General features: G+C 43.8%; 1 long non-coding RNA gene across 1 annotated transcript; it reads right to left on the minus strand.

The window, feature by feature from the left end:
- Positions 1–8,181: 8,181 nt before the first annotated feature.
- Positions 8,182–9,592, minus strand: LOC115302063. Its single transcript, XR_003913408.1, has 2 exons — positions 9,224–9,592; positions 8,182–8,746 (listed from the first exon to the last, which is right to left on the minus strand). It is a non-coding gene; the product is annotated as an uncharacterized LOC115302063 (long non-coding RNA).
- Positions 9,593–24,283: the final 14,691 nt, after the last annotated feature.

Here is a 24,283-nt window from a genome sequence, read left to right on the forward strand (position 1 = left end):
TTTTTTTTACTGTTTTTATTTATTTTTAGAGGGACAACGTGAGCAGGGGAGGGTCAGAGAGAGAGAGAGACACAGAATCTGAAAACAGGCTCCAGGCTCTGAGCTGTCAGCACAGAACCTGATGCAGGGCTCGAGACCACGAACCGTGAGATCATGACCTGAGCTGAAGCCGGACGCTTAACCGACTGAGCCACCCAGGCGCCCCAAGTTTCTGTTTCTTGTTGGGATGAGCAATGGGTGTTGTATGGAAACCAATTTGACAATAACTTATATTTAAAAAAAAGAGTCCGGGGGTGCCTGGGTAGCTCAGTGGGTTGAGCGGCCCGCTTGGGCTCAGGTCATGATCTCATGGTTCTGTGGGTTCAAGCCCCACATCAGGCTCTGTGCTGACAGCTAGCTCAGAGCCTGGAGCCTGCTTCAGATTCTGTGTCTCCCTCTCTACCCTCCCCTGCTCTCACTGTCTCACTCTGTCTCTCAAAAATAAATAAAAAACATTAAAAAAAATTTTTTAAATAAAGAGTCCATTTCTTGGTTTGCCTCTCTCTTGTTTTTTCCCTTGCTTATTTGTTTTGTTCCTTAAATTTCACATATGAGTGAAATCATCTGGTATTTGTCTTTCTCTGACTTATTTTGGTTAGCATAATACTCTAGTTCCATCCATGTCATTGCAAATGGCAAGATTTCATTCTTTTTTATGGCTGAAAAATATTCCATTGTGTATGTATATCACATCTTCTTTTTCAGTCCAGTGGCTACTTGGTCTTTTTCCATAATTTGGCTATTGTAAATAAGGCTGCCATAAACATCAGCAGGCGTGTATCCCTTTGAATTAGTATTTTTGTATTCTTTGGGTAAATACCTAGTAATGTGATTGCTGGATCATAGGGTAGTTCTATTTTTAACATTTTAAGGAAACTCCATACTGTTTTTCTGAGCAGCTGCACCAGTTTGCATTCCTGCCAACAGCGAACAAGGGTTCCCCTTTCAATCCACATTCTTGCCAACAGCTATTTTTTTGTGTATGTTCTTGATTTTAGTCATTCTTCCAGGTGCGAGGTGATAGCTCACTGTACTTTTGATTTGCATTTTCCTGATGATGACTGATGTTGAGCATCTTTACCTGTGGTTGTTGGCCATCTATCTGGATGTCTTCTTTAGAGAAATGTCTGTTCATGTCTTCTGCCCATTTTTAATTGGATTATTTGATTTTTTGGGGTGTTCAGTTTTATAAATTCTTTATACATTTTGGATACTAATCCTTTATCAGATAAGTCCTTGGCAAATATATTCTCCCATCCCATAGGTTGCCTTTTAGTTTTGTTGCTTGTTCCCCTCACCTTGCAGCTTTTTATTTTGATGTAGCCCCAAGAGTTTATTTTAGCTATTGTTTCCCTTGCCTTAGGAGACCTATCTAGAAAAAAAGTTGCTATGGCTGAGGTCAGAGAAATTACTGCCTGTGCCTTTCTCTAGGACTTTTATGATTTCAGGTCTCACATTTCATCCATTTGGAATTTATTTTTGTGTCTGGTATAAGAAAGTGGTCCAGTTTCATTCTTTTATATGTTGCTGTCCAGTTTTCTCAACACCATGTGTCAAAGAGACAGTCTTTTTCCCATTAGATATTCTTTCCTATTTTGTCAAAGATTAATTGACCATAATATTGTGGGTTTATTTCTGGGTTTTCTATTCTGTTCTATTGATCTATGTGTCTGTTTTTTTTCTGTGTGCCAGTACCATACTATTCTGATTACTACAGCTTTGTGATATAACTTGAAGTGTGGAATTGTGATGCTTCAGCTTTGCTTTTCTTTTTCAAGTTTGCTTTGGCTATTTGGGGTCTTGTGGTTACATACAAATTTTAGGATTATTTGTTCTAGTTTTATAAAAAAATGCTGTTGATACTTTGATAGGGATTGCTTTAAATGTATAGACTGCTGTAGGTGATATCGACATTTAATAATATTTGTTCTTCTGGGGTGCCTGGGTGGCTCAGTTGGTTGAGTGTCCGACTTCAGCTCAGGTCATGATATCATGGCTCATAGGTTCGAGCCCCACATCAGACTCTGTGCTGACAGCTCAGAGCCTGGAGCCTGCTTCGGATTCTGTGTCTCCCTCTCCCTCTCCATCTGCCCTGCTCACTCTGTCTCAGTCTCTCAAAAATAAATAAACATTAAAATTTTTTTAAATAATATTTGTTCTTCTAATTCGTAAGCAGCATGGAATATCTCTCCATTTATTTGTGTCTTCAATTTCTTTCATCAGTGTTTTATAGTTTTCAAAGTATAGATCTTTCACCTCTTTGGTTAGGTTTTTTTCTACTTATTAGTTTTTCCCTCCCAGCTGGCACATTTATTAGCATTAAACACAAGACACTTCTCTTCCCTGACCCCAGGAAGCCATGCCCCCAAAGTGTCAGGCTGCTGAAGCAGGATCCCTCTGCCCCATTTCTGAAATAACTTCTTGGGCTTTGGCAGCTAGCTGCTGAATCTTCTGGCATGAAGCATGCTGGCACGCTTCCCCTGTAGAGCTGGCTAGATTTTCTCCATTTGGTTGGTGAGAAAGTCTATCTTTCTCTTGCAAAAGTCCTTGGAATCCTCAGCTGTCTTTTCTACATAGTAGTGTCTTCCCACATCAATGAGGTCCCTCCTAGGGACGTCCATAGGACTCATCAGTGGGACGAGTAATTCTGCCCTCTCATTGTTCTTGTTCAGCATGTTCAAGCAGTCTTCAGCTTCCACTTACTTGGTCTGTCCCACCTTGAGCTTGGCAGTGGACGTGGGTAAGAACTCCAACTCCAGTTGTTTTTTTTTTAATATGTAATTTTTTTAATGTTTATTTATTAGAGAGAGAGAGTGTGTGAGTAGAGGAGGGGCAGAGAGAGAGGGAGTGGAGAATCCCAAGCAGGCTCTGCACTGTCAAAGCAGAGCCCAATTCAGAGCTCAAACCCACGAACTGTGAGAACATGACCTGAGCTGAAATCAAGTCAGATGCTTAACCGACTGAGCCACCCAGGTGCCCCTTGGTCCAGCTGGTTCTTGAGCATTTCTAGCTGCAACAGGTTCACCTTGGTGATGTTAACTGTACCACGTTGTGAAGGAGGGCTAAATATCTTACTTTTCCTGCAGTTGTAAAATGGGATTGAGTACTTAATTTCTCTTTCTGCTGCTTCATTGTTGGTATATAGAAATTGGTGTATAGAAAGTCTACATTGATTTTGTATTCTACAACTTTACTGCATTTGTTTATCAGTTCTAGCAGTTTTTTGGTGGAGACCTTTGGGTTTTCTACATGTAGTATCATGTTATCCGCAAATACCTTGTGCATTTGGATGCCTTTTATTTCATTTTGTTGTGGCATTGCTGTGGCTGGGACTTCCAGTACTATGTTGAATAAAAGTGGTGAGAGTCCACATCCCTGTCTTATTCCTGACTATAGAGAAAAACTCTCAATTTTTCCCCATTTAGGATGATGTTAGCTACGAATTTTTTATAAATGGCTTTATTATTTTGGTGTATGTTCCCTCTAAACCTACTCTGTTGAGGGTTTTTACCATGAATAGTAGCAGGGGGAGGGACAGAGGGAGAGAGAGAATCTTAAGTAGACTCCACACTCAGCGCCAGGCCTAATGCAGGGCTCCATCCCACAACCTGGGGATATGACCTGAGCCAAAATTAAGAGTTGGACATCCACTCAACTGAGCCATCCATGCACCACTTGATCAGTGAGTTTTTTAACATATCGTTGGATTTAGTTTGCTAGTATTTTGCTGAGGATTTTTGCATCTATGTTCATCAGAGATATTGGCCTGTAGTTCTCTTTTTTTGGTGGTGTCTTTTTCTGGTTTTGGTATCAAGGCCTCATAGAAGAAATTTGGAAGCTTTCCTTCTTTTTCTATTTTTTGGAGTAGTTTGAGAGAATAGGTATTAACTCTTTAAATGTTTGGTAGAATTTGCCTGTGAAGCCAACTAGTCTTGGACTCCTCCCTCCCCCCCAGAGAAAGAGGAGGGGGGATGGACAAAGAGAGAAGGGGCAGAAGATCTAAAGCAGCCTCCAAACTGACAGCAGCTAAGCCTGATGGGGGGGCTCAAACTCACAAACTGCAAGATCACAACCTGAGGTGAAGTCAGATGCTCAACTGACTGAGCCACCCAGGTACCCCTGGAATTTTTTTTTTGTTTATTTACTTAAATAATCTCTTGACTCAGATCGAGTTATATGCTCTTCCACCTGAGCCATCCAGATGCCTCAAATTTGTTCTTAATTTTATTTATTTATTTAAAAAATATTGTATTTTTAAGTAATCTCTATATCCAACATGGAACTCAAACTTACAACCCCAAGATCAAGAATTTCATGCTCTACTGACTGAGCCAACCAGGTGCTCCATGGTCCTGGACTTTTGCTGGGAGGTTTTTTTTTTTTTCCATTACTGATTCAATCTCTTTGCTGATTATGGTCTGTTCAAATTTTCTGTTTTTCTCTGTTTTAGTTTTGGTAATTTATATGGTTTTAAGAATTCATCACTTTCCTCTAGGTTGTCCACTTCGTTGACATATAGTTTTTCATAATAATCTCTTTTAATTGTTTATATTTCTGTGGTGCTGGTTGCTCTTTTTCCTCTCATTAGTGATTTATTTGGGTCCTTTCTCTTTTTGATAAATCTGACATGTTTATGAATTTTATTAACTTTTCCAAAAAACCAGCTTCTGGTTTCATTGATCCGTTTGTTTATTTGTTTATTTATTTTAATGTTTATTTTTGAGATAGAGAAAGATCACGGGAAGTGCAGAGAGGGAGGGAGACAGATGATCTGAAGCAGGCTCTGTGCTGACAACAGTGAGCCTGATGCAGGGCTTGAACTCACCATGAAATTGTGACCAGAGCCAAAGTTGGAGGCCACCCAGGCACCCCTATTTATTTATTTTTTATGTAACCTCTGTGCCCAACATGGGGCTCAAACCTGTGACCCCAAGATCAAGAGTGACATGGTCTACCAACTGAGCCAGCCAAGGCTCCCCTGTTCTAATGTTTTTCTGGTTTCTATATCATTTATTTCTGCTCTAATCATTTTTTTTAGATTAAAAAAATTATTTACTTTTTGAGAGAGAGAGAATCCCAAGCAGGCTGAGGCTCATTATCATGAACTGTGAGATCATGACTTAAGCTAAAATCAAGAGTCAGATACTTAACCAACTGAGCCACCTTCACACCCGTTCTGCTCTAATCTTTATTTCCCTCCTTCTGTTGGCATTAGGCTTTGTTTTTTTCCCACCTACTGTAGGCATAAGGTTAGGCTGTTTACTTGAGATTTTTCTTGCTTCTTGAGATAGGCCTGTACTACATACACTTCCCTCTTAGAACCACTTTTGCTGCATACCAAAGGTTTTGGCTTGTTGTATTTTCATTTGTTTCCATGTTTGTTTTTTTCTTCTTTTAGTTCCTGGTTGACTCACTCATTGAGTAGCATATTACTTAACCTCTATATATTTGTGGTCTTTCCAGATTTTTTTCTTGTGATTGACTTCTAGTTTCATAGTGTTGTGGTCACGAAAGGTGCATGGTATGGCTTTGGTTTTCTTGAATTCATTGAGGCCTGTTTTATGATCTAATGTGTGATCTATTCTGGAGAATGTTCCATGTGTGCTTGAAAAGAATATGTGTTCTGCTGTTGTAGGATGGAATGTTCTGAGTATGTCTGTTAAATCTGTCTGGTCCAATATGTCATCCAAAGCCCTCATTCCCTTGTTGACTTTCTGTTTAGATGATCTGTTTTTCGATGTAAGTGGCATGTTAAAGTTCCCTTTGTTGTATTATTATCAATTAGTTCCTTTATGTTTGCTATTATTTTATATATTTGAGTGCTCTAATGTTGGGTCCATAAATATTTACAGTTGTTATATAGTCTTGTCGGATTGTCCCCTTTATTATTATGTAGTGTCCTTTTTTATCTCTTATTATAGTCTTTGTTTTAAAGTCTATTTTGTCTGATATATGGGGTGCCTGGGTGGCTCAGTCAGCGAGGCATCTGACTTTTGATACCGGCTTGGATCATCATCTCACAGTCCATGAGATTGAGCCCTATTTCAGCTTTGTGCTGACAGCACAGAGCCTGTTTGAGATTCTCTCTCTCCTCTCTCTTTGCCTCTTCACCATCTCATGCTTTCTCTCTCTCTCTCTCTCAAAATAAATATTTAAAAAAATAAAGTCTGTTTTGTCCCCTGTGAGCATTGCTACTCTGGCTTTCTTTTGACATCCATTTGTGTGGCAGATGCTTCCGTATCCCCTTGCTTTCCTGCTTGTAAAATGAGACCTGTCACCACCTCTACCAGAACTAAGGCCCTGCAGAACTCTCAGGTTGGGAAAAGTGTGGACAGGGGTTTGTGCTGATCGAGGGAAGGGGCCCACGGTGCTGGCACTGGGGACAGTTCTACCAGAGCACAGGGGGGTGAGACGGTGTAAGCAAGGTAGGTAGCCAGTGTCCATGCTGCACTTCTTCCTGCTCTGTGTTTACGCTGAGGGGCAGGGGAGGAAAATGGCACTATTCCAGGTCCTTTGTTCCAGCTCTTTCTGTGAACATTGTCTCTCAGGGGCACACTCCAAAAAAGGCAAAAATCTCTTCCTTTGTGCCCCGGATGCTCTTCAGATCACTGTTTCCTCACTATCTGCCCCTGCGTTGTTTGCCTGCCTTCTCTCCAGGGCCAGCCTGCATAACTCTGCATTGCAGCCCGGCCCACCAATACTTCAAATTTCATAATTAAAGCTCCACTAGTTGCAATAATTCATGAAATTCAACCTCTTTTGCTTTCTAAGCCAATCGCTATGGGGAAATGCTCTCCATGTGTGTCCCTATGTGTGTTCTTTTCTTCAGCCGTTCTCCAAGACCGCATCTCCTGCCCCTCTATAGCACCTGTGATCCATTTCTCCTCTAAACCACATCTCCACACTTTCTACCTTCTTCAGTGTTGTCTCTACTCTCCTTTTAGTTGTGGAGTTTGTTTTGTCAATCTTCAGGTTGATTTCTGGGCTATTTAGGATGATTTGTTAGTTACCTAGCTGTGTTCATGGGACAAGGCAAGCCTAGGGTCCTCCTACTCTGCTGGCATCATCCCCCCTCTCTGACATTGTCTCTCTCTTTTTTTTTTTTTTTAAATGTTTTATTTATTTTTGATACAGAGGGAGAGCATGAGAGGGGGAGGGTCAGGGAGAGAGGGAGATACAGAATCCGAAACAGGCTTCAGGCTCTGAGCTAGCTGTCAGCACAGAGCCTGACGCAGGGCTCGAACCCTCGAATGTGAGATCTGACCTGAGCTGAAGTCGGAGGCTTAACCGACTGAGCCACTCAGGCGTCCCTCTGACATTGTCTCTTGATGAAGAGACCAGAAAGCACTCATGTTCAGTCTCCTAAGGCTCCTGTTACTCTGTCATCCTTCATTCATTCATTTCCACAAACATTTTCAAAACTTTTCTCAAAGACACAATTTAATATTTTTTTCTCATGAAACCCACATATTGAAAGTTTTGCCCCCTGCATTTATAAAGTAAAAAATTTTAATTTCCATTTATAATTAATCAAAAGCATATTTGACCACCAGCCAGAGTTCTGATCAGTATAAGAAGAATAGAGTGTGAGCCGTCCGGCAGGTCGGTCAACACAGGTCCTGAGGGAGGGAGTGAGAATTGGGGGGCAGGGGACACAGAGAATGGAGGCAAGACAAGTCTCTGATCAAGCCTCATTTATTGAGAGACCACGCACGTCTTATAAAGGGTAGAAGGCGGGCAGCTGACGTAAGTCAGTTGCTGAGAAACAAGGGCAAGGATAAGAGAGAAACTAAAAGCACAACACCTGGGAAACCAAGAAGAGGGCCCAGCCTACAGGCCCTGGGCTGGAAGTGATAATGCAGCTCTGCTGGGCTGGGAGTGATAATGCAGCTCTGCTGTGCGGGTGGCTGATCTTGCAGGTCGAGGCACGTGCCTTTTCTTCTGGCAGCTCCCCACAAGAGTGCTCTCCCAGAGAGTCTAACAGAGTCTAATGCCAGCTCAAGCTGGGGAGGACCATAGGGAAGGGCACAGCTATGGACATGTAACCGGGGCCCAAGGGTGCAAGAACACTTGGCTCTGGGGGTCCAAACAGACTAGGCTCAGCCACATGCTGCTGATAAAATACAGAGGCAGAAAGATGAGTGGAGGTAAAACAAGAAAAGAATTTATTTCAGTGAGGCCAACACAAGGAAGACAGTGGACTAGTGTCCTCAAGGTGCTTGTAGGTTTACATAAGGAAAATGTGGGACTAAGATTGGTAGGTACAGGTGGGCAGTACAGGTCAGGTCCATCATTGTTTTGGGGTCAGTCAAGAGTCAGGTGTCAGCAGTCCCTATTGCTTGAGGGGATAGTTTTAGTTCCCATTAAGGGATGCTTTGTCCACAGGGTCTTCTTCCTGAGTTAAGAGATAAGCTGGAAAGAATTTAATCAATTAGAAAGTTCAGACTGAGGTCAAAATGGACGTAGTTGAAGACCTCTTTCAGACACGTTGAAGCAGCTCCCAACTCCGAGACCACCTTCTCCTTGCTGTGTCCTCAGGGCCATCCCGGGAACCATTGACCTCTAATATGCACAGTATGGGACAGACAAAAATCCAGGAAGTACAGTTGTGGCAAGAGGGTGAAACTGGGTGGGGACATGTGGGCTCTTGTCCCAGCCCAGCCGTGTGACTTCCTCCAGGATCCTCTCCAGGACTTGATTTCCCCGTCTGTTTGGGGAGGATCTGAGTTAGATAATCTCCAGATTTCCCTCCAGGCTCTTACCTTTCATGATGCTAAACCCTGGACTCAGGAGTGTGGAGATGAGAGTGTGATGGAAACAGACAGCACTGGCTGTGATAGTAACAGCCCCTGCCTTGGCTACACAGCTGGTCCCACTGGCCCAGTCAGAGACAGGCCCGCTGTGGAGATAAAAGACCCTGAAGGGCCAAAGCAGGACTGTATGGTCATGCCAAGATGGCCAGGTTGGACATGCTGGTGCACGCTCATTCACATGCACACTTGTACTTACAGTGCATACTCATGCATATAAATACACACAAATGTGCATGTGCCCATTCTTCTATAAATGCATGCGCACACGGGCATGCACACATGTGCACGCACACACACACTCATCCCAAGTGCTGCATGCTACACAGCACCACCACGTTTGCAGACCTGCCCTCTTCTCTGCCCTAGCTCACCAGCCGCTATTTCTTGGGCTCTGTCTGTGAGGCTGGGTGTGGAGCATCCTGCCGGCCCGTGTGTCGGCCTCTCTGGGTGGGGTTGAGCCCGCTGATCTGCAGCCTGCTTTTCAAGAGCAAAACTCAGGCACGGGATGCAGACTTTGCTCTGTAAATGTGCTGCTTTGGGTCTCCGCTGCTGGTCCCCATTTGCTAACATCTCAAGAATCTATATTTTCTTCAGCATCAGCCACAGGGTAATGAAGCCCAGAAAAAAAGGGGACTCTCATTGCTGACAGAAGGAGAGAGAGAAAATGGGAAGGGTGGAGCTACTGGACAGACAGCAAGCAGGTGATGGGAGCTGACTCCATACTGGCCCACCATTCACATCTGTATCCCCTCATTTACCCTGCACCCCCTGGGCTCAGGAGATGTTTCTTGAAAGGATAAATTGTTACCTAACTAGACGTGACACAAAGACACAAAGGAAGGAGGGAGGCTGGTAGGAGAGGGGAGATGAATAACCCTAAACCAGGGAGGACAGGCCTGGGGGGAGCTTTTCTTTTTACATGGTGATTAAAAAGGAGTTGGAATGACACTGTAGGGCCTGGTCAGAACATTAAATTGTGAACATGCCATTTCTTTTCCATCTGATTTTCTCTTGAGGTGAAATCTGTCCCTGTTATGCTGTGACCCTGGGTGATCTCTCTCAGCCTCAGTTTTCCCTTCTCTAAGCTGGGCCTTCCTTTCCCTCAAAGGGTCATCAAGAGTTTCAAGTGAAATAATGGAATAAGAATGGTGCTTTGGAAAACAAACACATGTGCCTCATCACAAGGATGACATGTCCACATTACAGTTGAAAGACAGGGGCGCCTGGTGGCTCACGAACCGTGAGATAGTGACCTGAGCCAAGATCAAGAGGAGGACACTCATCTGACTCAGCCACCCAGGCACCCCAAAAGTGTTTTATCTTCAGTTTAATTTTTAAATACTGTTTTATTTTTAATTTAAAAATTTCCCAAATGTGAAGTATCAGTATGCTTCTGTTTTAGCTTCATTACTTGTTTCCTTGTGATTTAATTTTTTTAAACCTTTAGTTAACGTTCTTGAATAGGTAATACATCCCCGGGGCACAAAATCTGCAAGATTCGGGTGATGCATGCTCCCTGAGGCCTGTGTGGCTTTGGGCAGAGGCAAAGGGCAGGGACTTGAGTGAGGATTTGGCTCAGAAACAGGCAGGTTTACTCCCGCTCTGGCTGCAGGGGTGCTGTCCAGCCTGGCCAAAGAGAACTGCAGAGTCAGAGGAGCTGGTAGACAGGGACCAGGGGAAAAAGAACAACACAGGAAAATAAGAAAAAGGTCAGGTCAAGTGTTAAAAAGAAGACAACAGGCCCATAATGGAGTCATTTATGTCAAGCCCCATGTTACCAAACCGAGACTTGACTTCTAATTTTGGCTCTCCTAGAAATGCAGTCTTGAACCGATCAATCAGAAATGACCAGATCAGCACCAGTGAGGTAATCTGCTTGATGGACCCCAGATATCTCCTAAAGGACAGGGACTTTGCCACAACCAATCCAAATTTTGGTAGTTTAACTTCTTTGTTCCCACTTTCTTCTCCCTATAAAAGTCCTTCATTTTGTACGGCTCCTCAGAGCTCCTTTCTGTGTGCTAGATTAGTTTCTGTTTGGTTCATAAATCACTGAAGAGAGTCCATAAGAGGGACACCTGGCTGGTTCAGTCAGTACAGCATACAGCTCTTGATTTGGGGGTAGTGAATTCAAGCCTCCTGTCAGTCATAGAGATTACTTAAGAAACAAGAACGGGAGGGAGAGAGAGAGGAAGAAAAGAAAACATTAAGAGCTTGAGAATGTTCTCAGTTATGGGTGCCAGGCTGGCTCAGTTGGAAGAGCATGTGACTCTTGATCTCGGGATCACGAGTTAGATCCCATCTTGGGTGTAGAGATTACTTAAAACAAAATAGAATGTGCTCAGTTGAATTTTGTTTTTTAACCATATGGTAATTCTAACCTGAAAACAAGAATATCTAGACATTAAATTATTTCTAAATCAGATAAAATCAATGGATGGGACTTGTTGGGATTGAACTAGGTGTTTACCAATGGGAAAAGCTCCTAGGATCTCTTTTCTTTTTAAATTGTGGTAATGTTGGTATATAATATTGTATGTTTCAGGTATACAACATTATAATTTTACTTTTTGATTGGTGGGAGGGAGAAAGAGGGAGAGGGAGAGAGAGAAAATCTTAAGCAGGCTCCAGTCCCAGTGTGGAGCCCAATGTGGAGCTTGATCTCACCACTGTGAGATCATGTCCTGAGCTGAACTCAAGAGTCAGACACTTAATCTACTGAGACACCCAGGTGCCCCTATAACTTGACATTTGTATGTGCTACAAAGTAATCACCACTAAAAGTCTACTTACCATTATCAGTATACTGTAATGCCCAAGATTTCAATATCACCCCCAAAAACCAGAGACCACCAGGGAGACCGAGTCATGCATGTAAAAGCAAAGGGCAGGTTTATTACAGCTTAGGCTCGCCGGGCCTAAGTTCGGTCTCACAGCCCTCACCAATGCAGTGGACCTGTGCTGAGAGCCCCGAACAAGGGCTGAGTAGGGTTTTTATGGGGCTTAGGAAGGGGGAGTTACAAGAACTTGTGACATCCAATCATTATTGTATAACAGCATTTGCAGTAACTCTAACCATACACGTTGTCCAGGGTGTTTGTTACTTTTGGCGGGATCCAATTACAACATTTAGAGTACCTTTAAAATCAACCAATTACAGGGCGAATTCAGGTGACTATCAGGTTAACTTTAACATTAGGTAACAGGGTCCTATCTAAAGTTTCTATCTGTAGACCTCACCTTTAGGAATGTGGGGAGAGGTAGCTGGCCTTTCCTGATTGGATACCGCAAGGTGGTCTTAGGTTCAGACTTTGTCCTTACACATACAATTGAGTCTTTTCATCCATTTTGCTCCCCGTACTCCCCCCTGCCCCTCCACCCCTTTCCCCTCTGGTAACAACCCATCTGTTCTCTGTACCTATGAGTTTCTGTTTGTTTGTTTTTAGATTTCACATATGAATGAAATTATACAGTTTGTCTTTGTCCATCTGACTTATTTCACTTAGAATAATACCTTTAAGGTCCATCCATGTTGTCACAAATGGCAAGATTGCATTCTTTTTTATAGCTGGTTAATATTCCATTGTATGTATGAATATATGTATATATACAGCACATCTTCTTTGTTCATCTGAAGATGGCCATTTAGGTTTCCCTTTTTTTGGTGTAAATAATGCTGCAGTGTACATGGGGCTCAGATAGTTTTTTGAGTTAGAGTTTTCATTTTCTTTGAATAAATACCCAGAAATAAGAAAGCTGGATCATATGGTAGTGCTAGTCCTGTTGTTTTGTTTTGTTTTTAAGGAGTCTCCACCCTGTTCTCCATAGTGGCTACATCAGTTCACATTCCCACCAACAGTGTATGAGGGTTCTGTTTCCTCTATATCCTCTTCCACACCAACTTGTTTCTTCTCTTCTTGATAACACCCATTCTAACCAGTGCGAGGTGATGTTTCTTAATGGTTTTGAATTCCCTGATAATTTCCCTAATAAATTAGTGATGTTGAGTACCTTTTGAGGTGCCTTTTGGCCATCTATATATCTTCTTTGGAGAAATGTCTATTCAGGTCTTTGCCCTTTTTTTTTATGTTTATTTATGAGAGAGCGAGAGAGCAAGCGCACGCACACATGAGCAAGGGAGGGGAGGGTGTTGCAGAGAGAGAGGGAGACAGAATCCAGAGCAGGCTCCAGGCTCCAGGCTGTCAACACAAAGTCTGAAGCTGGGCTTGAACCCACGAACCGTGAGATCATGACCTGAGCTGAAGTCAAACGCTTAACCAACTGAGCCACTCAGATGCCTCTCTTTTGTTTGTTTTTTTAAGTTAATTTATTTTTTGAGAGAAACAGAGACGAGTAAGTGGGGGAGGGGCAGAGAGAAGAGGGAGAAAGAGAGAATCCTAAGCAGGCTCTGTGTTTTTTGGTGCAGAACTTAATTCGGGGCTTGAACTCATGAACTGTGAGATCATGACCTGAGCCGAAACCAAGAGTCAGACATTTAACCCACTGAGCTACCCAGGCACCCCCCTCCTGACTTTTTTTTTAATTGGGTTACTTGTTTTTTTTATTCAGTTATGTGAGTTCTTTAAATATTTTAAATGTTATATGAGTTCTTGTCAGATAAGATTTGAAAAAAATCTTGTCCTATTCAGTATGTTGTCTTTTCATTGTGATGATGGTTTCTTTTGCTTTGTGGAAGCTTTTTATTTGATTTAGTCCCATTCTGGCTTTGTTTCCCTTGCCTTCGGAGTCAGATCCACAAAAAAAGTCACTAAAGCCAATGTCAAGGAGCTTACCACCTATGTTTTCTTTGAGGAATTTTATGGATTTAGGTCTTACATTCAAATCTTTAATCCATTTTGGGTCAATTATTGTCTATGTTCTAAAATAATGAACTTCTTTCATTCTTTTGCATGTGGCTGCTCAGTTTTCCCAACACACTTGTTGAGGAGACTGTCTTTTCTCCATTGTATGTTTTTGGCTTCTTTGTCATAAACTAATTGTCCATATATGTGTGGGTTTGATTATGGGCTCTCAATTCTGTTCCATGAATTCTCATGCTAAACCATACTGTTTGGGTTACTATAGCTCTAGAGTATAGTTTGAAATTAGGGAATATTATTTCCGAACCTCCAGCTTTGTTGTTCTTTCTCAAGATTGCTTCGGCCATTCAGGATCTTTTGTAGTTCCAGAAAAATTTTAGAATTATTAGTTCTGTGAAAAATTCCCTTGGAATTTTGACAGGGATTGCATTGAATCTGTAGGTTGCTTAGAGTAGTAGAGACATTTTAACAATATTCTTCTGACCCATGAACACAGAATATTTTTCCATTTATTTGTGTCTTCTTCAGTTTCTTTCATCGATGTCTTATAGTTTTCAGAGTACAGATCTTTGCTTAAATTTACTCCTAGATATTTTATTCTTTTTGATATAATTGTAAATGGGATTGTTTTCTTATTTTTCTAATTTCTCTTTTAATAATTCATTTTTACTGTATAGAAATGTCTCAATTTCTGCATTTTGATTTTGTATCCTCCAACCAAATTCATTATTTGTTCTTTTTTTAAATGTTTATTTGAGTGTGTGAGTGTGCATGTATGTCCGTGCGTGTGTGCATGCTCTCACACACACACACACACACACACACACACACACACACGCACACACACGCCTGTGGGGGAGGGGCAAAGAGAGAGGAAGAAAGAGCAAGTCCCAGGCAGGCTTGGCACTGTCAGCACAGAGCCCATTGCCAGGCTCGAGCTCACAAATTGTGGGATCATGACCTGAGCTGAAGTAAGATGCTTAACCGACTGAGCTCCTTGGGTGCCCCTGGATTCATTTATTCGTTCAAACAGTTTTTTAGTGGAGTCTTTTGGGGTTTCTATATATAATATTATGTCATCTACAAATAGTGACAGTTTTATTTCCTCTTTTCCAATTTGGATGCCTTTTATATATTTTTCTTGCCAAATTGCTATGACTAGGAGTTTTAATACTATATTGAATAAAAGAGGCAAAAGTGGGCATCCTTGTCTTGTTCCTGATCTTAGAGAAAAAGATTTCAGCTTTTCACCATTGAGTATGATGTTAGCTATTGGTTTGTCATATGTGGCCCTTATTATGTTTAGGTACATTCCTTCTATACCTGCTTTGTTGAGAGTTTTATTTATTTATTATTTTAATGTTTATTTTTTTGTGAGAGAGAAAGAGGGAGAGAGAGAGAAAATAAGCAGGGGAGGGGCAGAGAGAGGGAGAAAGAGAATCTGAAGCAGCCTCCGCACTATCAGCACAGAGCCTGACATGGGACTTGAACCCATGAACCATGAGATCATGACCTGAGCTGGAGTTGGTTGCTCAACCGAGCACCCAGGTGCCCCAAGAGTCTTTTATCATAAATGGATGTTGAATTTTGTCAAATGCTTTTCTTCTGCATCTGTTGAGATGACCCTATGATTTTTATCCTTCGTTTTGTCAAAGTCGTGGATCACACTGGTTGATTTAGAGAAGTTAAACCATCCTTGCACCAGGGTCCTCATAGCAGCCTTGGGAGAGAAGGAAGGAAAAACAGCCCTGGTCCTATCTTAGACTGCTGGTGGAGAGTCAGGATGCACAGTGTCTTGGGGTGCAGGGAATCATTGGGTGGGCTGGATGAGACTCACAATGCCCGTGCCCCAGACCCGACAAATCTTCTCATTTCTGCTGTACAGAAACACATGCTGCTGAGTGCAGGGAGACAGTGCAAGGATGTTCGTTGAAGACTGGAAACTGGAAACATTATTTAGCATGTCCATATATATAAGTCTGTATTACACTGAGAAAGGCCTAGAAGGATACCCAAAGCTAATAATGGTATTATCCCGAGGAGGGAACCGGGCTTGGAATGGTTGAGAGGTAACTTATACATTTTTTTTTTCTCTAAACAAGGAAAAGCTCAGGTTCTCATTTGAAAAGCTCTTTACATTTGTGTAGGGAGCTGCCAGAAGAAAAGGACACATGCCTTGACCTGCAAGATCAGCCACCTGCACAGCTGAGCTGCATTATCACCTTCAGCTGAGGCCTTCTTGTTTACCTCCCAAGGCTGCCTTGTTAGCCTCTCGGGGGTGTGCTGACGCTGCAGTCCCCGCCCTTGTTTCCTAGCAACTAACTCACGTCAACTGCCCGCCTTCTACCCTATACAAGACATTCGTGGTCTCTCAATAAAGAGAGTGGCTTGATTGGAAAGCTTGCCTTGCCTCCACTCTCTGTGTCTCCTGCCCTACCCTACTCTCACTCCCTCTCTCAGGAACCCGCGTCGACTGACCCAGCTAGATGGGACACATTTGAAAGAAAAGCCCTCATCCAGTAACAAATTGAAAAGCTAGTTAAGTCTTGACTTAAGTCTTGAATGTCTGACTCTTGATCTCAGCTCAGATCATGGTCTCACGGTTTGTGATATCAAGCCCCGTGTCCGGCTTTGTGATGACAGGATGGAGCCTGCTTAGGATTCTCTCTCTCCCTCTATCTCTGCCCCTCCCCTGCTCATGTGTGCATGTGCTCTCTCTCTCTCTCTGTCTGTCTCTCTCTCTCTCTCTCAAACTTTGAAAATAAACAAAGAATGCTTCTGTGTATTGCTTGTTTGACCTAAATTAATATACTTTGCTTATACTTGAAGGTGAATGAAGTTGATCCTGAAAGAGGAGGGATTTGGGCAAGAAGGAGAGAAAGCAAAGAGGTTTGGAGGCCAAGGAGGAGCCATGAGATGATAGGGAGAAAGATTGGTGAGGAGGATGTTTAGGACCGTGGTATGTGACCTGCAGTCTAATTCATCCTCTGCTACCTCTTCCAGGCTATTCAGCAAAGACTTAACTAGCTTTTCAATTTGTTACTGGATGGTGGGCTTTTCTTTCAAATGTAAAACTGAGGTCTCCCCCAAGGCAGACTGGTGTTATTTGAATTATAGCTTATTTGACAAATATTTATGGAGAACCTTCTGTGGTGGGCCCTGGACATCGGGGCAGCAGTAAGAGCTCCACGGTGACCTTTACTACCTTGAGATAAATCATACAATGAGGCAGAAGCAGAGGGTTGTGGAAGCAGAGGAGGGAGCAGGATTCTGAGACTTAGGAAGCCCTCATGGGGGTTCAGACCTGGGTGTTGAGCCTTGACATGAACACAAGAATGTTCAAGGGAGAACATTTGTCTCAGGAAAAAGCGTCCAGGGCTGTTTGGTGGACTTCCTCCCAAGGTTCTGGGTGGTTGTTTGGGGGCTGGAAGAGTCCCAGGGAGCATGCTCCTTTGTGGCCAAATGCTAAAGGTGCCCCCACGCTGAGAAGCCGCTAGAAGGCCAAGAACAAACATCAGTCTAGGTCCCTCACCACAAACAGTTGGCATCATGGGACTCCAGACGTGATGCCCTAAAATGAATACAGCATCTCATGCAAATTGCTTGTGGCAAAAATATTATCTGACTCTCTAGTCGGGAGGGAACATGAGACAAATCCACACCGTGGGTCACTCTGCAGGACAACTGACCTTGTCCCTTCAGAAATGTCAGTGTCAGGAAAGACAGAGAAGGCTGGGTCTGTTCTGGAACAACGCCAGTAAAGAGACATAACAGCCAAGAGACTGCATGAGCCTTGGTTGGATCCTAGATCTGGAGAAGACAGCAAGGTGGCTCCTGTTGGGATAATTGAGGACACTGGATAAAGGACTATACGATAGATAACAGCTTTGAATCTTCTTTCTTTTCTTTGTCTTTTAATGATGGCAATGAAAAGGATTTTAACACGATGTTGCTTCCCTGGGGTGGCAAGATGCAGGGCAATAGAACCCATTATTTTACAAGGAGAACAAACGTTTGGGTTCCCATCTTAGCCCTGTCATTGCCTGCCTGTGATAACTGGAACCAGCTGTGTTACCAACCCGAGCCTGTTTCAGTGACGGGAAGCAGGGATTAGATGGCGTCCACCTGGTGAGGCTGTTGAGGGCCAATCGAGTCACCCAGGAGAAGCCTCGGCCAGTGGGTTAACCCGTGTCAGCCACCTGGTCGCGCTGGAACCAGCCAGAGTTAGTCCCTCCAGGGGCTCCCTTCCCCCTGTGTGGGAGAAGCAGATGGGGTGTATGTGTACCCCTTTGTGTCCCTCTGCCACCGAGTCCACCCCCCCCCATTTCCCAGCCAGGCCCAGAATATGTGCTGTGCACCCAGCCAGAGTTTTCAACCGCAGGGTGCAGCCTGGAAACATGGTTTAGATCCCCTTTGTTGGTTTCCAGCAAATTAAAATTTATCTCTCAGGGAGGAAATGAGGGGGTTGAGGTTTTTTTCCTCTCCTTAATGGGTCCTGATGAAGGAAATGAATGCAGAGAAGGAATCAGAAATATGATCCGCCTCTTGCTGGCTTGGAAAGGTCTGGGGGCTCCCTGCACCCTCAGAGGGGGCAGCTGGGCACAGGGTGTTTTATTGTATAATTAACCTTGACCCTTCTGGGTTCAAAGAGAGAGGTTAGTTGGAAATAAATCAATAGTCTGGTCTGGTCACTTCAAAGGCTTCAGAACCCGCTGGAAAATTCCATATTGTTTCAGTGTGTAAATTGGAATAGGGTGTGCAATTCTTTTTGAAAGGCTGGGAGGGTTAGGCCTAAAATTGAAATTAATTGTGTATCCACTTCCTTCAATCAAGCAATCAGGAGGCTTTATTGTGTATCTTGTTGCAGGGGCGGGTGGGAAGGCCCCAGAGAAAACACTGAGTGACCTCTATGTGACCACTAGGCAGGGCTCTAGGACAAAAGGCATCTCTCCAAGCTGAGGAAGTACCTCCCCTCCCCAGCAGTGAGCAGTCTTTTATTGGGACATGTCTGGAATTCTTAGAACCACCAAACCATCACCATCCTAATGCATAACGTTTATTGAGTACTTACTATGGTCCAGGTGCCTGGGATTTTCTAGTTATTTTCTCATTTGATGTTCCCCACAGCCCAATTAGATTAAGTACCATTATTATCTCTGTCACGGATGAGAAAATGGAGCTTCAGAACCACTGTGAGATTTTCAAAGCCTTTTCAATGCCGTGGCTTAAGGAATGAAAATAAGAGCCCAGGAACCTGAGCGGCAGATCACCCAGAATCTCCAGTCTCTTTCCCAAAGTCTTTGGTAAACGCAGCCAGGGTTGGTTTCTCTTGACATCCTTCTTGGCTTCATCTCCAGTTCACCTCTCCCTCTCTCTCCTTTCTCCCCCCACTTCCTTTTTCCCTCCCTCCCTCTGTCTTTCCTGCTTTCTGGCTTTCTTTCCACATGCCTTTATTGAGTGTTTAGTGCTCCTCCATGTCAGCTCTCCCTGGATCACAAAGAGATCTAAGACACCATGCTCGTCCTTAGGAAATTCACTTCCTAAGTTCTCCAGGCAGGACTGACGGACATCTTGTGCATGTTTGCTGCAGAAGGAAGTAGCTCTGTATGAGAGGGCTAAGCAAGGTGCAGAGGAGGGGCAAAGGCAGAAGTGGTTCTACTGGAGCGGATCAGGGAAGATATCGGGAGGAGCAGTGTTTGAAAGGATCTCCGAAAAAGGGACCAGTGGCGTGGTCTCATTCCAGGGTGCGGAAACATCTTGCAGAAAGTCTTGGAGGCACCTTTGTGCATGGCATGTACTAGAGAGGCCGGGAGGAGCCCCACTTGAAGGACTGGAGTCAGTGATAGGAGCCAAGAATTGGTTCTGTTCTGAATAATAATAATAAATAATAATAATAATAATAATAATAATAATAATAATAATAATAGCAGCAAGCATGGTCCTGAGTGCCTTATATACCTTACTTGTTTACTGCTCACAACCTGTGAGGTGGGTGCTATCCTTATCCATAGTTTATAGGGGAGGAAATGGTACTGGATGTTAAGGGATGTTCACTGGGTCACAGAGCCGGACAGTGGCTGAGTGGGGATTACAAACCCAAGCCCGTGCTCTTAGCCACTGGATTACACTGCCTCTTGTGAGGCTCCCTCCAATGCCAGGTCAATGCTGTTGGACTGCTCTGGAAGCAATGGGAAGCTATGGAAGGTTCCTGGTCGAACCTGATGCCCAACTTTCTCAACCATCCTACTCTGGAGTCTGACATTCCTGGGTCTCTCCTTAATATTAAAAAAAAAAAAAAATCATCCTCTCAGCCCGTTTAGACCATTCCCTCTCCTCCCTGCCCCCAAGCTCCCCTGCCCCTTTCCCCTCAGTACACAGGTAACAAGTCAGCAAGTCAGCAGACAGGGAGGCCCATGTTCGGGCCCCAGCTCTACCGCCTCACTTCTCTGGGCCTCAGTTTCCACTTCTGTGAAATGAAAGGATGACAGCAAGTTCAGCCCCGCGCCCCCGTGAGGCTCTGAGAAGACTCAGATGAGATGATGGGGAGGCATCCCACAAAATGCCACAAGAAGTATTAACGGAGATATTATCATTATCATGAGGGCACTCAGGACTCCCCAGAGGCTCCGTGCCGCAGACCATGGCTTCCTGGCTGCTCAAGCGTCACGCTGTGTCCCTTTACACTTCTTTGCCTTTCCTCCTGCTGTGCCTTCAGCCTCAGAGCCCTTGCCTCCCTTACCGTTCCTCTCTGAAGCCTTCCTGAATCCTGGACTTCTGTGAAATTGTGTTTTCTTTTTAAGTAGTCTCTGCACCCACTGTGGGACTTGAACTCACGACTGCTAGATCAAGAAGAGTTGCATGCTCTTTCAACTGAGCCAGCCAGGGGCCCCTGAATTGCATTTTCTTATGTTCCACAGTTTGTTGCTGTTACATCCAAGTGTTTGGAAAGATTGTGATTATTTTTCTTCAAGCCTGTATAGTCAGTTCACTGAAGGCCTGGTCTCTTTCTCTCTTGTCTGGGGCTGAGCACACTGGAGCGCTCGCTTCTATCAGACCCAAGTCCCCATAATTGTAATCGCTGCTAATTCCACAGGGTGGCAGCAAACTCCTCCTATCTCAGCCCTTCTCCTGGGAGAGCAGAGCTTTCAGGCTGGGATGCTGTGTCCAGACTCCCTCCACCACACGCAGGCCAGGACAGGTGCACAGGACCCTTCAAACTTCCTCCCTTCTTCTTTTCAAAAAATGTATCTATTTTGAGAGAGAAAGAGAGGAAGAAATAGCACAAGCAGGGGAGAACAGAGAGAGAGAGAGAGAGAGAGAGAGAGAGAATCCCAAGCAGACTCCATGGAGTCAGAACTAACCCATCAAACTTAAACAGCAGGCTTGCTTTATTCTTTATCTCACTCTTCACCTTCCACTTTGGCTCTGCGTGTAACAATAGGATCATTTGAACACAACTGCACGCTTCCCTTATTACGAACTCATTGAGTCCTTTCAGCTACTTTTGTTTTAAATGACAGCTTTACTGGGCACCTGGGTGGCTGAGTTCAAGTCCCACATCAGGCTCTCTGATGTCAGCCCACTTCTGTTCCTGTCCCCGTCTCTCTCTCTACCTCCTCCACTCACGCTTGCTCGCTCGCTCTCTCCATCTCTCCCTCTCTCTCAAAAACAAGTAAACATTAAAAAACATGACAGCTTTATCAAAATGTAATATACCATACAACTTAACCATTACCTGGGCAACTTGGCAGTTCTTAATATACTTACAGCGTTGTGCAATCATTACCATAATCAATTCTAAAACATTTTCATCAGCCCAAAAAGAAACACTATGCCCCTTAGCAGTCACTCTTCATGTTCCCCTAACCCCTAGCCCTAGGCAACCACTTCTGTGTTCCCTGTCTCTATGGATTTGCCTACTCTGGACATTTCATACAAACATACACAATATATGGTCCTTTGTGACTGGCTTCTTTCACTTAGCATAATATTTTCAAGGTTCATCCATTTTACTGCTAAATAATAGCCTGTTGTATGAATATACCACATTTTGTTTATCCATTCATCAGATGGTGGACATTTAAGTTAATTCCACTTTTTATCATAGATTTTTTTTGAGAGAGAGCTAGCAGGGGGAGGGGCAGCAGGAAAGAGAGTCTTCAGCAGGTTCCATGCTGAGCACAGAGCCCAGCACGGACCTCAATCCCATGTCCCTGGGAACATGACCTGAGTTGAAACCAAGAGTTGAATGTTCATCTGACTGAGCCACCCAGGTGCCATATCATAGCTGTGAACATTGATGTACAAGTTTTTGTGTAAACTTGTGTATTTTCATTTTTCTGGAATATATACTTAGGATTGGAACTACTGAGTCATCTAATAACTCTATGTTCAGCCTTTTGAGGAATGGACAGATTGCTTTTCACAACAGCTGCACCATTTCACATTCCCCTGGCAGAGTAGGAGGGTTCTGATTGCTCCACATCCTTGACAAGACCATGACTTTTTAATTCTAGCTATACGAGTACGAACAAAGTGGTATCCCATTGTGGTTTTCCTGTTTATTTCATCACTGTGCTTATTGGCCATTTGTATACCTTCTTTGCAGAAATGCTTATCCAGATCCTTTGCCCATCTTATTCATTCATTCATTCATTATCTTTTTTTAAGATTTTAAGTAATCTTTAAAAAAAAATATTTCAAGTAATCTTTATACCCAATGTGGGGCTTGAACTCATAACCCCGAGATCAAGAGTCATATGTACTTCCCACTGAGCTCTCCAGGCACCCCACCTTTGCCTGTTTTTAAATTGAGTCACTTGTCTTTTTATTATTGAGTTGTTACTGAGTTATGAGTTCTTTACATATTCTAGATACAAATCCCATATCAGAGATAGGACTTGCAAATATTTTCTCCCATTCTGTGCTTGTCTTAGCATTTTCTTGGTGGTTTCATTTGAAACACAAACATTATTTTTATTTTGATGGTATTCACTTTATCTGTTTTTGCTTTTGTTGATTGTACCTTGGCATGATGTCAAAGAAGCTATCACCTAATTAATCCAAGGTTACAAGTATGTACATCTATGTTTTCTTCTGTGTTTTAGCTTTTACCTTTAGGGGTTTTGCTCCATTTTAATTGTTTTTTCATGGTGTGAGGAAGGGGTCCAAATTCATTCAATTGCATGAATATCCACTTGTCTGTTTGTTGAAAAGTCTCTTCTTCCCCCAAGAATGCTATTGACATCCTCGTCGAAAATCGCTTGACCATATATGTGAGGATTTATTTCTAGACTCATAATTCTATCCCATTGATCTGTATGTCTGTCCTTATGTCAGTATCCTACTGTCTTCATTATTGTAGCTTTGTCGTAAGTTTTGAAATCAGGAAGTGTGAGTCTTCCAACTTTGTTCCTTGTTCCCAAGATTGTTTTGCTATTCAAGGTCCATATGAATTTAGGCTTAGCTTATCAGTTTCTGTAAAGAAGCCAACTGAGTCAACAACCCTTTGAGGTAGGAGCATATTATCCCTATTTTCCAGATGAGAAAACTGAGGCCTAGAGAAGTTAAGTCATCTGCTTGTGGTTGCATGACTAGGAAATGGCTGAGCCCAGGGTTCAGACCACATCGGCCAGACTCCAGCTGGGCCAGAGCACCACCTCTGCTCCTGAAGATACCATGCTTCTCACCAGGAGACAGAGCTCATCATTCTCAGCAACAGAGCGCGAGCTCTAGGCTAGCTCCCAGCTAGCTAAAATCTGAGGGTATGTGGCCACCAGTTAAACTCCAGTTAAAGAAGATCCTCTCTAAGGTGACACCTGAGCAGAGCATGGAAGAGAAATCACTCCTCCTGGGACCCCAGTTTGTCCTGCCCGCCCCTCAGCCCCAATAACTAGGGGCTTAGTCACAGGAGGGATGACCCCAAGCTTCCAGGTGTAAAACTCCCCTGTTGCTCAAGGTGATACTGTGCTAGCCAGGGATTGGACCAAAGAGTTTTTTCCTTATCGCTTTATGACAGTGTCCGCAGCATTCCAGTTAGACGTCCTGTGCCTGCATACCTTCATTCAGCAGTGACTAAGTGGGCTCTGGGGACATGTAGTGGGGAGTCCAACTGTGAGGCAAGGAAATGAATGCAGGGACCTGAGCAGCACAGAACACCATTGGCGTTGAGGGGAGAAGGAGCCCCAGGCTGTGGGTGTTTTGGAGTGGTGGCCAGGGCCAGACCCTGCACTGTGGCAGGAGGCACATGGCACAGGGTGACATGAGTTGTCTCATGAGAGAGTCAGTGGTCCCTTGCGGCACTGTCATTCTAGGGGTCTGGCATCCCAGGCTGCTGGGGCTATCCGGCTTGCACCAGCCTCCCTGCTTACTGCCCGAGGAGAGGGAACAGCGGTGGAGAAGCGCCTTTCCAGGGGTCCACATGGGCTTAGTACCCTCCTCTCTTGGCTTCAGGACTGGATACCAGGGTCCATCCTCACTAATAATCAGGATGTGGCCCATAAACAGGGCTCTGTGTAGGCCTCAGGAGCAGCCCCAGCAGCAGCCCCTTCTTGCCATGTCCTCTGCGGGGGAGCTTTCCTGTTCGCCTAGCCTCCCAGCTCACACTTGTTC

The sequence above is a fragment of the Suricata suricatta genome, chromosome 9 (assembly GCF_006229205.1).
Source record: "Suricata suricatta isolate VVHF042 chromosome 9, meerkat_22Aug2017_6uvM2_HiC, whole genome shotgun sequence".
NCBI lineage: Eukaryota > Metazoa > Chordata > Mammalia > Carnivora > Herpestidae > Suricata > Suricata suricatta.